A 14857-nucleotide genomic window follows, 5' to 3' on the forward strand; every position below is an offset into this window, starting at 1 on the left:
ATGGCTAACAGTTCCCGATTCCCCACATCATAGTTACGTTCAGATGGAGAGAACTTTCGGGAAAAGAAAGCACAGGGATTCATTTTAGATGTTACAGGATCCTTTTGGGACAAAACAGCTCCTGCACCAATCTCAGAAACGTCCACCTCTACCTGGAACGGGAGTGAGACATCAGGTTGCCGCAAAACCGGGGCAGAAGTGAATCTTCGCTTCAGCTCCTGAAAGGAAGAAACAGCCTCCGGAGACCAATTCAACACATCAGCACCCTTCTTAGTCAGATCAGTCAATGGCTTGGCAATACTAGAAAATTTTGCTATAAATTTCCGATAAAAATTAGCAAAACCCAAAAACTTCTGGAGGGCCTTCAAAGAAGTGGGCTAAACCCAATCATAAATGGCCTGTACCTTGGCCGGGTCCATTTCAATAGTTGACGGAGATAAAATAAATCCCAAAAAAAAAATCCTCTGTACCCCAAAAAGGCATTTTGATCCTTTGACATACAGGGAATTCTCCCTCAAGATCCGGAACACAGTCCGAACATGTTCCACATGAGAATCCCAATCCTTGGAGAAGATCAAAATATCATCCAGGTAGATAATCAAAAATTTATCCACAAAGTCTCGGAAAATGTCGTTCATGAAGCACTGGAAGACAGAAGGGGCATTAGTGAGCCCAAAAGGCATCACCAGGTACTCAAAATGTCCCTACGGAGTATTAAACGCTGTCTTCCATTCATCCCCATGCTTAATGCGGATAAGATTATACGCCCCCCTGAGGTCAAGCTTGGTAAACCAGCAAGCACCTTTAACTCTGGAGAATAGATCCGAAATCAGGGGTAACGGATACTGATATTTAATAGTAATTTTGTTGAGGGCACGATAATCAATACAAGGCCTTAATGAACCATCCTTTTTGGCCACGAAAAAAAACCCAGCACCTAAGGGTGAAGAGGATGGTCTAATATGACCCTTCTCCAACGCCTCCTTAATATAGGATCGCATAGCCTCGTGCTCGGGTACAGATAAATTGAAGAGCCGACCCTTGGGAAATTTACACCCCGGGCTCAGTTCAATTGCACAGTCATAACTCCTATGAGGAGGCAAAGACGCAGACTCATTCTCACTAAATACATCATAAAAGTCCGCCAAATAGTCAGGAACATCATGCGACTGAGGAGAGGTGGAAAAAAACGGAGCCTCACTAAGGGCACACCGACAACCCCAACTCACCACAGACACAGATTTCCAATCCAAAACTGGATTATGAATTTGCAACCAGGGAAACCCCAGAACAACGGCATCATGCAAATTATGCAACACCAAAAATCTGCAATTTTCTTGATGGTCTGGGGCGACCCGCATTACCACCTGGGTCCAAAGCTGAGGTTTATTTTTCGCCAATGGAGTGGCATCAATCCCTCTCAAAGGGAAAGGCGTCCGCAGAGGTGTCATCGGAAATCCACAACGTTTAGCAAAATCCAAGTCCATTAGGTTCAGGGCTGCTCCCGAATCCACAAAAGCCTTGGTGGAAAATGTAGACAGGGAGCAGATCAGAGTAATTGCCAGAAGAAACTTAGGTTGAACACCACCCACAGAAAACGTGTGTACAAAACGTTTCTCTCGTTTAGGACAGACAGAAATAATATGCGAGGCATCTCCACAAAAAAAACATAGCTTATTACGCCTTCTGAACTCCTGACGTTGCTCCCTGGACAAAACTCTATCACATTGCATAGGTTCAGACACTTGTTCAACAGGTGGCAACACCTCTCGTGCAGTCCTGCATTCACGTAAACGCCGATCAACCTGAATGGCTAATGACATAGAATCGTCAAGACCAGAGGGAACAGGAAATCCCACCATAGTATCTTTTACGGCTTCTGACAAACCCTTCCGAAAGAGAGCTGCCAAGGCATTATCATTCCAGGTAGTAAGGACCGCCCACTTTTGGAATTTTTGACAGTACAATTCTGCAGAATCTCAACCCTGGCTCAATGCCAACAGGGTCTTTTCAGCCTGATCAATAGCATTAGGTTCGTCATTCAACAACCCCAAGGCTTGAAAAAATGCATTCACATTAGTCAGAATAGGATCATCTGGTTTCAAAGAAAACGCCCAATCCTGGGGATCGCCACGCAGCAAAGAGATGACAATTTTAACCTGCTGCGCGGAGCTCCCTGACGAGTTAGGCTTCAAGGAAAAAAATAATTTACAATTATTTTTGAAATTCAAAAATTTAGACCGATCCCCCAAAAACACATCAGGAGTAGGGATCTTTGGTTCAGCAGCATATGAATGAGCAAGGTAGGTGGAAATTCCCTGCATTTCCACAGCGAGCTGCTCCACACGATCAGACAATTGCTTTATCTCCATTGAGAGAAAAAAAAAATTCCCCCTACAGCCTCAGAGATATAGAGGAAAGAATATACACACTTTTTTTTTTTTTTCTTTTTTTTTTAACAATTCTTTCCTGCTATTGAGTACCCTAGGATCTGTGGTATGGCTGGTGATTCTGTTATGAATGAGTCACCATAGGAGGCAAAAACAGAAATACTAGCTAAGTCCAGAAAACCAGAGAAGTTGGCAGCTATCGGATTGCAGACCCCTTAACCTATCAACAACAACTAGCAGTAGCCGTGGGGGGTTCCTACGGTGCCCTAGACCCCTCGATCACAGCTGGAGAACTACATAGCCTAAAGACAGAAAGGGAAATCTAAACTGCCCCAGAGCAGACCCCAAAGCAATAGGCAGCCCCCAACATATAATGACGGTGAAGCAAGATGAAAAAACACTCACACAGATAGAAAGATAGGCTGAGCAAATGATGGGGCCCAAGCTAACTAAATAGGACAGGAATGGAAAGCTGCTGTCTGCAATCCGCCAAAAACCCTATCAAAACAAGGGCCAACAGGCTGATAGGGAAAAAGGCCCTGAAGACGCTAGGCTTCAAAAAGACTATATCAGCACTCAGGTATTTTCTGAAGACAGAGCAAAAAGGAACTCAACTCACCCCAGCAGGGAATGGCAGAAATTCAGAAAAAAACAAGGCAAAGCAAAACAAAACACAAATGCAAAAAGCAGTGCAGAAAACTTAGCTTTTGAGGAGTAGGAATCAGACTGGTCTCATAGAATCCCTCAGAGAGATCACCAGCAAGGCAGAAGGGCGTCGGCTGCCTTATATCCAGTCAGCAATTCCCGTCACCCAGTCATCATCATCATACCCAGGTGCTTGGTAATCAGCCTCACTACCTTCCTTCACCAGAAGAGGGAGTTCATCAGACCTCAATGGTGAAGGGGAAAATGAACTCACAACAGGCCATGCACATAAAGCAGAGCCATGCACACCGAGCAGACGAAAAGGACAGGGACCGCTGTGCTGAAGGGATTTGTGTGTCCAGCAGCAGTCAGGGAGAAGAGTGCTCCGTCCGGAAAGCGCCAGTGTCATGCAGGCCAGCATCTGCCATTTCCCGCCACCAGCAGCAGGGACCAGAGAGGGAGAGGAACAGGCAGTGTGTGCCCGGTGACTACAGAGAGAAGGTGCAGTGTGCCGGTGACCACCAGAGAGAAGCTGCGTATCAGTGGTTGTCGGAACTTGAGTCTTTGCACGAACAGGCAGCGCGCAACATGAAGAGGAAAGTGCAGCATGCCCAGTATCGACCAGAGAACAAGGTGCCGTATGCTCCATGTCCGTGAGTACAGTATACGTGCCACATTAGGGTGACCACATACTGGACTGAAACTTGCGCTCTGACGTTGCCTGAGAATATTTTCCCAGACACCTGCGCCCTGCGTTCATTAGTGTCTATTTGCAGAGCCACATTGGGCTCGTACAGGACTGTGGCCCTCATCCTTGCCAGCCACTGCAACATATGGGCTAGGCTCAGTGGAAGGTATCGGAGACTGACCACTGCCGCCGGAAGACCGGACATTAAGGCTCACAGAACCTTTCTGGAAAAGACACCGCATCAGCCTTTGCCGGCGCTATTGAGTTCTCAGCAGGAGTTACAGCTGGCGGAACTCCTGACACAAGTGCTTCACAACAACTGCCGTTATCTGAACCGTCGTTCTTCTACTTACAATATCCTTTGCCATCTAAACTGTTGAATCTCCTGTTTAACCCTTTACCTCCCAACATCCGTTTCCATTTATACTGTTAAACCCTTTACCTCCCTGCATGGAGTATTCCCCTGTTATTAGACTTGTTAACCCTTGCTCTGCCTCCTGTCCGTCACTGCATCCCGCGTACCTGCAATTTCTACAGACTTAGGCTGGAGTCACACAACGTAGAGAAATACGGACCATATTTTACGGCCGTAATACGCATAAATGGTCCCTAAATAGTGCTCCGTATGTCATCCGTTGTCAGGGTGTGACCGCGTATTTTTCTCATGTAAGCATCCTTATGTAATCTGTATGGCATCCGTATACCGTTTTTTTCTCGCAGGCTTGCAAAATGGACATATAATGGAGCCCAATGATAGGTTTTCAAATCCAAACGAAAGAATAGATCTAGACACATAGAATACATATATATATATATATATATATATACATGTCATTGAGATACACATATATATATATATATACTGTATATATTTATATTTCACAGAGTACTTGATAGCAGAATAGCCGATAATTCAATAGCCGGCTTCTGTCAAATCATTCCCCAACCCGACATGAAATGACACATGGTTTACATACAGTAAACCATTTCATTTCATGTTTTTTTTATATGTCCCCGACTGATAATTAGATGATGGTTTGTGTGCAAAATTTGGGAGGTGTAGGTGTTAATTTAAGGGGTTAGTTTGTTGTAAAAAAAAAGCGTGAGCTCCTGCTGTAATTTGTCAACCAGAGAGGTAAAGCAGGTGAGTGAGGGCAGATTTTAATAGCCATGAGAGGGACCATTGTTTTTGCCCCCCCCCCCCCGCGGCTACAAAAATCTGCCCCCAGACACACCAGAAATGGCACATCTATAACATGTGCCAATTCTGGCACTTATCCTCTCTAATCCCATTGCCCTGTAGTGGTGGCGAATGGGTTAATATAAGAAAGGGTTAATGTAACCATTCGATTGTAAGGTGACATTAAGCCGATTAATAGTGGAGAGGTGTCAATAAGACACCGATCCATTATTAACCCTATACTAAGGAAGGGTTAAAGACCACACAGACATTAATTAAAAAGTCTTTAAATGAAATAAATACACCAAGTTTTTGACAAATTTTTATTAGTCTGGTAATCCCAAAAAAACCATGACCTGCAACAAAAATAACATAAAAAATCACAAATATCCTTATCTCTCCGCCATTCAGTCATGTCCCATGCTTCAATCCATCAGAAGGGGTTAAATAGTTTACAATGAGGACCAGTGCTAATGTGACCAGCCTCACTGTAATCTACTACAAAATGAATTGATTCAGCTTTGCGCAGCCTCTGATATTACGCATGTGGATAGGGAACTAGAGAGATAGTCAGCGCCAGTCAGTGGCAAGCTATAGGCCACCGTGCATACCGCACCTCTGCACTAGCGTCCGATGGTGTCACGCCTCATGGCACTATCGTATAGTGGCAGTAGTTACCGCCGCGCTGCAGTTAGCAGCACTTACCGGCATCCGCAGTTGCGACGCCGCACGCACGGTAGGTCAAGACGGACACCGACCTCTGTCTTGGGCCGTGTCCTGTGACCATATACCGTATGTGCACGCCAGCTGAGACCTGTGAAGCTAACAGGCTCGGCGTTTATGCTTTAGGGCCTCAGTGAGTTTAACAGAGTCCGCTCTGCGCACCCCGGGTGACGTTTAACCCGAGCGCAGTATACCGCCATATAAGCGAGTCCGCCATTACTCAGCAGTGGTTGTTACACCTACTGCACGGTGGACCCCGGGCGGCGAACGCACTTCCTATTATTTATATTTAGTGCGTTCCGCCGTCCCTAACATATAATGCCATTGTCCTGGATCTCTAATATAACATCTAGGGTCACATGTGAAACATTGCTGTTTTTTTTAATTGTATTTATGCAAACGTTTTCTGTGATGATAATTTTTTAAAAACATTTTTATGTATAGCACTCCTTTTTATTTTTTCTTATTAATATATCTTGGAGTTTACATTACTAAACTTTTGAATTTACGGGTATATAAAAAGGTTAAAATCCACTTGGATTGTTGATTATTATTATTGCTTATGCCCATAATTGTTTTTGGGAATTCTATTGTATTGATAATAATGTGTGTTGGCACTTATGTGAAATAGTGGCAAGTTGGCAAATTTACATTGCGCGTTCATAAATGATATGTCTAAACTTTGTTGCTTGGTGACATTTTAACTGCAGAAAATAAACTGGGCTTGTTTAGCAATTGTGGAATTTTTCTGATGGCCATTGACTAAAAATGTTTTGTAAGATTGTTACGTTAGCAAGTGAACACAAAACTTTAATGTCAAATACAGCTACATGCAAGGACCACCTTGTCCAAGAGAACTTTATTGTTCCAAATTGACATCTGTTCAAGGTGAATTATTACATAAACAAAGAGCATGTTTGTAAATTTTGTTAAAATACCTAATAAAAATATTTGAAAACAAATTGACATCTGTGGATAATTTTATCATTTTTATTCTACATGTCAAAATGAAGGTCATAACCATTGACTTTGTGTCTTAGATCCCATTCAGACTCTTGCATCTTCTATCGGTGGTATTCACAGAAAGAACAAGTAACCCTTTATAGTCTATTGTTGACATGTTCACATGTCCGTGGGCTTTTTTTTTTAAAGGACCATGTGTGCTTGCAAATATCACTGAGGTGTGTCCTTTTTTTTTTTTTTTTTTTTTACCGGTGTCATGGATGTAAATCACCCATACAAGTCTGTTAAAATCACATATGCCATCATTGCACAGTCCGCAATTACAGTGGATGACCGGCCTTAGGCTACAAGTCTGCAGTCACTCTGTGTGACTACAGACTTGTAAATCTTCTCATTGTGCGCACTGCATGCTGCGTCGATTCTCCAGGCAGGCACGCGACTGCAAGTATGAGATTTGCATACATGCGGTCACGTACCAACTAGACGTTCTCAATCTTACTCAATGCCAGCATATTGAGCAATGCTTGACAAGTCTAGTTGAAATGTGTCCAGAAGTATACAAATTGCATACTTGAGGTCACATGACCATCCACTTTCACTACCGGCAATGGAGAATCATAAATATACAGTTGTGGCCAAAAGTATTGACACCCCTGCAATTCTAACAGATAATACTCTGTTTCTTCCTGAAAATGATTGCAAACACAAATTCTTTGGTATTATTATCTTCATTTAATTTGTCTTAAATGAAAAACCACTAAAGGAATTGTCCTAAAGCCAAATTGGATATAATTCCACACCAAACATAAAAAAGAGGGTGGACAAAAGTATTGGCACTGTTCGAAAAATCATGTGATGCTTCTCTAATTTGTGTAATTGACAGCACCTGTAACTTACCTGTGGCACCTAACAGGTGTTGGCAATAACTAAATCACACTTGCAGCCAGTTGACATGGATTACAGTTGACTCAACCTCTGTCCTGTGTCCTTGTGTGTACCACATTGAGCATGGAGAAAAGAAAAGACCAAAGAACTGTCTGAGGACTTGAGAAACCAAATTGTGAGGAAGCACGAGCAATCTCAAGGCTACAAGTCCATCTCCAAAGACCAGAATGTTCCTGTGTCTACCGTGCGCAGTGTCATCGAGAAGTTTAAAGCCCATGGCACTGTGGCTAACCTCCCTAGATGTGGACGGAAAAGAAAAATTGACAAGATATTTCAACGCAAGATTGTGCGGATGTTGGATAAAGAACCTCAACTAACATCCAAACAAGTTCAAGCTGCCCTGCGGTCCGAGGGTACAACAGTGTCAACCCGTACTATCCGTTGGCATCTGAATGAAAAGGGACTGTATGGTAGGAGACCCAGGAAGACCCCACTTCTTACCCCGAGACATAAAAAAGCCAGGCTGGAGTTTGCCAAAACTTACCTGAAAAAGCCTAAAACATTTTGGAAGAATGTTCTCTGGTCAGATGAGACAAAAGTAGAGCTTTTTGGGCAAAGGCATCAACATAGAGTTTACAGGAGAAAAAAAGAGGCATTCAAAGAAAAGAACATGGTTCCTACAGTCAAACATGGCGGAGGTTCACTGATGTTTTGAGGTTGCTTTGCTGCCTCTGGCACTGGACTGCTTGACCATGTGCATGGCATTATGAAGTCAGAAGACTACCAACAAATTTTGCAGCATAATGTAGGGCCCAGTGTGAGGAAGCTGGGTCTCCCTCAGAGGTCATGGGTCTTCCAGTAGGACAATGACCCAAAACACACTTCAAAATGCACTAGAAAATGGTTTGAGAGAAAGTACTGGAGACTTCTAAGGTGGCCAGCAATGAGTCCAGACCTGAATCCCATAGAACACCTGTGGAGAGATCTAAAAATGGCAGTTTGGAGAAGGCACCCTTCAAATATCAGGGACCTGGAGCAGTTTGCCAAAGAAGAATGGTCTAAAATTCCAGCAGAGCATTGTAAGAAACTCATTGATGGTTACCGGAAGCGGTTGGTCGCAGTTATTTTAGCTAAAGGTTGTGCAACCAAGTATTTGGCTGAGGGTGCCAATACTTTTGTCTGGCCCATTTTTGGAGGTTTGAGTGAAATGATCAATGTTTTGCGTTTTGCTTCATTCTCTTTTGTGTTTTTTCATTTAAGACAAATTAAATGAAGAAAATACCAAAGAATTTGTGCTTGCAATCATTTTCAGGAAGAAACTGAGTATTATCTGACAGAATTGCAGGGGTGTCAATACTTTTGGCCACAACTGTAGAGTGACTGCAAACTTGTAGCCTTAAGGTTGGACAACCCCTTTATCATTGGTAATTTTAGTTTTTTTTATATGTGAAAATCATTGATGAAACACAGATGGTAAAAACTGACAGTGAACAAACACTGATGACACTCACACTATTTTTTTTGCGCAGGTGAAAAATGACTGACTTCTGAATGAGGCCTTAGATAAGTTTTCCTTAGATATGAGTTAGGTATATGCAGTTCGTACGATCTAAATTGTATGTTACTGTCTATATTATCAAGATTTGTTTCTTCACCTTTTAAGAACAAAGAACGCTACTAAAAGTGAAATATTAATGCTATCGTTAGCAGCTTTCTTCAGAGCATTTAATTTCTGAGCAGATTTAATATCATCTCCATAGCAACTCCTAATATAAAGTCTTCTGAATGTGGGGTCATCTCTAATGCATCCATTGCAAGAAATTTGTTTATTTTAGCTGTGAATTAAAAATATATAGGGTATATATAAAAATTGCTTAAAAAATGTTATATTGCTTAATGAGTACCTTACTGAGTTGATGCCATTTTTTGAACATAAACAACACTGACTTATTATGTAAGAAGAGAAATACATGTAGAAAACGCCACAAGATCATCCATACAGTATACTACATTTTCAAGAGCACAGGACTGACTCCAAAAACATTCCTGGAGGGTTAAAAAAAATGTTAAAAAAAATTCCACACTGTCATTTATATAGAATTATGTGATATCTAGCTGCTCCTGTTTTGGAAGGAAAAAAATGGTGGGAAACGCCCTTGAGAACCCCTTAAAATAAAGTGCACTCCTGGTGTGAAGCCGGTCTCATTCTGTACATTTCACTTTGAAAGATTTTTCTTTAGATTCATTCTGCTCAAGATTACCAGATTGGAATGCCAGAACCGGTATGTCACTCTCCACAAGGAGAAATGATACCCCTTTAGGGCTCACACCCATTTGCGAGGAAAAAAACGGTGTATGTAGATAGATTTATAGATTGATATAGTAAAAGTCGGCAGATGCCGCGTACAGTAAAGAGTATAATAGGTTAGAACAGAATAGACATATACACGTAGAATAGGTGTGTGTGTGTGTGTATATATATATATATATATATATATATATATATATATATATACAGCGTCTTCCACACAGGGCAGCCAGACCACGGACCAGGGCTTCACCAGCGCAATTCAATTCTAGAGGTGGTATACCCACTGCTATCAGTGCTGTCTTCACTCCTTATTTTAGTGACCCTGGAGGTCCCTTTTCTGAAGCCCTACGCTGTACAGCTGCCAGTTCTAATTTTGGACGGCACAGTCCACATATGCTTTCCAGACGCCAGCCATTTAACATTTTAACTGGCCATCCAGACTCTCTACGTTGTCCTTCTTTTGGCTACCATTGCAAGGATTTATTTCAATAAACAAGATTTTTCTGATGAAGGTCCTATGCTGGACCGAAAACGTTTAAACCTTTCTGTCTGGATGCACAAAATAAAAGTGTCTGAATATTTCACATATTGAGTGCCAAGATTTTTGTCATTTTTGATTGATGGGTTGGATACCCGACTTGAGCACCAATAACCAAACTATTCCTGAGTGCCGTGCTCTCTTTATAGACATATATATATATATATGTCACACACACATATATATATATATATATATATATATATATATACACACTGCTCAAAAAAATAAAGGGAACAGTTAAACAGCAGAATATAACTCTAAGTCAATCAAACTTCTGTGAAATAAAACTGTACACCTAGGAAGCAACACTGAATGACAATCAATTTCATATGCTGTTGTGCAAATGGAATAGTCAACAGATAAATAATCTTTATTTTTATATATCGCTAACATATTCCACAGCGCTTTACAGTTTGCACACATTAACAGATGGAAATTATTGACAATTATCAAGACACCCTCAATGAAGGAGTGGTTTTGCAGGTGGGGACCACAGACCACATCTCAGTACCAATGCTTTCTGGCTGATATTTTGGTCACTTTTGAATGTTGGTTGTGCTTTCACAGTCGTGGTAGCATGAGACGGACACTACAACCCACACAAGTGGCTCAGGTAGTGCAGCTCATCCAGGATGGCACATCAATGCGAGCTGTGGCAAGAAGGTTTGTTGTGTCTGTCACTCTGCATTCAGATGATTCCTGGTTTGGCTCATAGAGACGTAGGACATTAGTGATAGGGAACATCCATATTTAGGTACACCTTGACATGGTTGGAGGGCTTTTGCACTCTTTAAAAAAGAAAAAAAACAACACTAGCACTTTATAGCAATATTGGAGTTCTTATTGGCTGTAAGCTATAATCCTCAACATTAACATAAATAAACATTTGAAATCGATCACTCTGTTTGCAATGACTCTATATAATATATAAGTTTCCCTTTTTGTATTGAATAACTGAAATATATTAACTCTTTGATGATATTCTAATTTTGTGAGAAGTACGTACCTGTATATCTATGCTCAGGATAGGCCATCAGTATAAAATTCCAAGACAACCCCTCTAATAACTTTAGTACATTTTGTATTTTGACAAAAAGTTAAAAAAAAACCCAGAGTTATAATTTATGAACCACAAGATTTTCTAGAAAAGTGGGATTTTAATAATTCATAATCATGAATAAAGATATGTATGTAGCCAATTACAGATAAAGATGGAGGCTTATCTTCTGTGAAAAATAGACATGTCTGGACCAGAACAGAACATCTACTGAGAGGTGGCTTTGTAGATTGCACTTTGTGGCTATACACTATTCTTTGAGAATGTCTTACGAACTGTTCCCATCTATATTGTTGTTTCTGTCATAAATGATTAATGACCAACACTGCATGTCGATGTAAAGACTTATGCAAATATAAGAACTCGTTTGATTGCTATATAATATGCAATACATTCTAATAGTGGGTATAAGCTAATAGATAATATACAAAAAGAGGTACATTTTCAAATTTTGGTTCTGAAGTCGAACCACTCCAATTAGCATGCTCAGGGCAACACAATGCATCTCCCAGGATTTCACACGTAGTGGTTTTTTTTGCGTTTTCGTGGCGTTTTTAAACTCGCGATTTTGCCGCAAAAGTGCAAAAAAAAAGCATCCCATGCAGTCCTATGGCATTCCGCACATTCTGTGCTAATGCTGCGTATTTTTCCGCGACGGAATTGCATCGCAGAAAAATACGCAGCATGTTCAGTCTTTGTGCGGATTCGCAGGAAAATCCGCACACATAGGAATGCATTGTTCCGCTTACTTTCCGCATGTGGCTGTGCCCATGTGAAAAGTAAGCGGAAAATTTGAAGATGGTACCCACGGTCTGGAGGAGAGGAGATTCTCCTCCAGGCTCTGGATACCATATCCCTGTAAAAAATTGAATCAAAATAAAAAATTGTCATATTCTCACCTTCCGGCATCCCACGCAGCGTCCCCAGACCTCAGCGATGCTCCCGCCAAGTCCCATTCCCAGGGATGCCTTGCGACAATGACCTTTGATGACGTCGCGGTCTCGCGATACCATAGCGGTCTCGCGAGACTGCAACGTCTTCAAAGGTCGTTGTCGCAAGGCATCCCTGGGAATGGGACTTTCCAGGAGCATCGCGATGATCAGGAACGCTGCGCGGAACGTCGGAAGGTGAGAAAAACACGATTTTTTATTTTTTTATTATTTTAAACTTTTTATCTTTTTACTACTGATGCTGCATAGACGGCCTCAATAGTAAAAAGTTGGTCACACTAGTCAAACACTATGTTTGACGAGTGTGACCAACCTGTCAATCAGTTTTCCAAGCGATGCTACAGATCGCCTGGAAAACGCTAGCATTCTGCAAGCTAATTACGCTTGCAAAACACTAGTTTTTCCACAGGAAATAGGCGGGAATTTAAAATGCGGATTTCTCGCGGAATGGAATTTCCGCGGAAATTCCACACGTGTGCACATAGCCTTAGGGTTGCAGTTAAAGCCTGCCATAGACATTAGATGGTTGTCAGACGAATGATGCCTCAGCTGGCAGCTATCTCAGCTGACTCTCCCATAGACAGGACCGTTTATTCTGCCAAGTGCTCCTCTGTTCACTGTGAGAAAGCGGTCACCAGAAACAAAACAATCAGCAGTCCAAAATCAGACATGCCTGATTGAAATTCCCCATCACCACGCCTTCCCACAATCAGTTTTGCGGCTCCCCCTGTCATGTCGGACGCTGTTCACACCACAGCGTCCGGCAGGCAGAGGTAGTTCCACCTCCAGCCACTATAGCCTCAGTGGCGCCGGCCTGATCTTCAGGCTCTCGGGGGTTAATCCTGCTGGAGACCAGGTTGGATGGTTAGTCACGCCCACGGTCTTTAAATAGTCATGCTGGCCTATGGGCGTCGCCGATTATAGCTTGTGTTTCATACCAAGTGGTTCCGGTCTGGAGTGGAGGTGTTGCAGAGAGAGAGATTCGTATCTGGTGTCGTATGATCCGTTGTTATCCTTTCTCCTTCCCATATTTGTGTTTAGTTGTGCCCTGTTCACATTACTGTATATTCCTGTGTGTGTGCGGCGCAGTGCAGTTTAAGTTCTCCCTGTCTGTCTTTATTTGTGTGGGGGCTTTGGTGGTGTGTCTCCTCACTGGGTGGAGGGTGGAGGGTTAAGTGCAGGGCTGAGCAGGAGACAAGGAAAGGTTGGAGGCTCAGGCATTTGCACCATCAGCAAAAACCCTGGGTTGAGGGTCAGACAGGGTTTCCCCTAGTTATAGGGACATCACAGGGCCCCCAGGTATTACAGCCTTAGTGGGACTAAGCCCCACGTGACACCCCCATTCACAGTAGACTGTAGGCCAAATCCACCAATATTGACGAGTTCGGCCAAGATAAGTTTAATGAGTAAGGGGGGCTTTAGACCTAAGCCGCAAGTGTATGCTGTGTCTCATCTCTTATAGGGGTAGTAGTGCTGCAATGTAAGTATCTGGATCACTATCAATACATGTGGGAGACTACTTTTTTGGTTCCAAAATGATTAAAATCCAAACATTGATAAGAATAGTGGACAATTTATAAATAGTGCAATAAAGAGAGGAAACCTGGTCACATAACAGATAATAAAACAAGAGCTGACTATCTAATTCACTAGAACGTAAATTGCGTTACAGGCAAATAAAGAAAAGAAGAGGCAACTGTATGATTATCATGGACTTGAATGTGTATGCCCGGCCCAGAAAACACAGATTGGACCACCCCGACAGTCAGCGCCATGAGAACAGGACGCTCCGCGACTAACTTCATGACCTAACTCTGCTGCCGGTCCACAAACTAAGGATTTCTGCACCAAATCTGCATGTTTTTGTGCATTACTTTGTATCTTCTACTCACAATAAGAATGTATTACATATTATATAGCAAGCAATTGAGTTTTTGTATATGTATTGTTAATCATGATGTTCCCCATGCACATTAAACACTATATAAACTTGTATCTCTATACGTGGTGGTATATCCATCTTTTATATCTAAAATAGGGGACTGATTTCTCCAAAATGCGTTGTTGGAGAAAATAAAGTTCACACATGGTTTTTAAGTGCTGGAGCCAAGTATTTTTTTTTCCTTATGGTTATTCACTTTCATTCAGTTTTTTAATAACCCGTCTTCTGCTACTAAAGCAAGCTATTTGGGGATTCTCTGCTTAAGGAAAATATCTTATTTCAGTAGCTAACCCTGCCCAGATATGTGTAACAGGACAGCCATGGCCGAGGTTGTCATCCGCACCCCGCCACGCTACAGGAAAATGGTGATCCTGGCTTGCTGTGTGAGCTGTTACCTTAACTATACACCATTCCAGACTGCATACTGCCGCTTGCTATGCCAGTCCAAGACCCAATGAGGAAGAGATAAATGACGGAGACCAATGTCCAAAAATAAAGTTTTCTTTACTGAACAACTCGATGAGAAGAATATACATCAGAAAGCAGGCGCAACACTTATAAATATACTTCATCTGCACAAAC

The 14857-nt window shown here is 42.1% G+C and overlaps 1 long non-coding RNA gene across 1 annotated transcript in view; it reads left to right on the forward strand.

Annotated features, from left to right (window-relative positions):
* Positions 1 to 14336, forward strand: part of LOC141092009 (uncharacterized) — a 142587-nt gene extending 128251 nt beyond the window's left edge. Inside the window, exon 3 of the long non-coding RNA XR_012232648.1 lies at positions 14006 to 14336. This is a non-coding gene — a long non-coding RNA (uncharacterized lncRNA). The remainder of the gene's footprint in view (positions 1 to 14005) is intronic.
* Positions 14337 to 14857: the final 521 nt, after the last annotated feature.

This window comes from Dendrobates tinctorius, unplaced genomic scaffold (assembly GCF_039654945.1).
Source record: "Dendrobates tinctorius isolate UK_male_01 unplaced genomic scaffold, ASM3965494v1 ptg000057l, whole genome shotgun sequence".
In the NCBI taxonomy this organism is placed as follows: domain Eukaryota; kingdom Metazoa; phylum Chordata; class Amphibia; order Anura; family Dendrobatidae; genus Dendrobates; species Dendrobates tinctorius.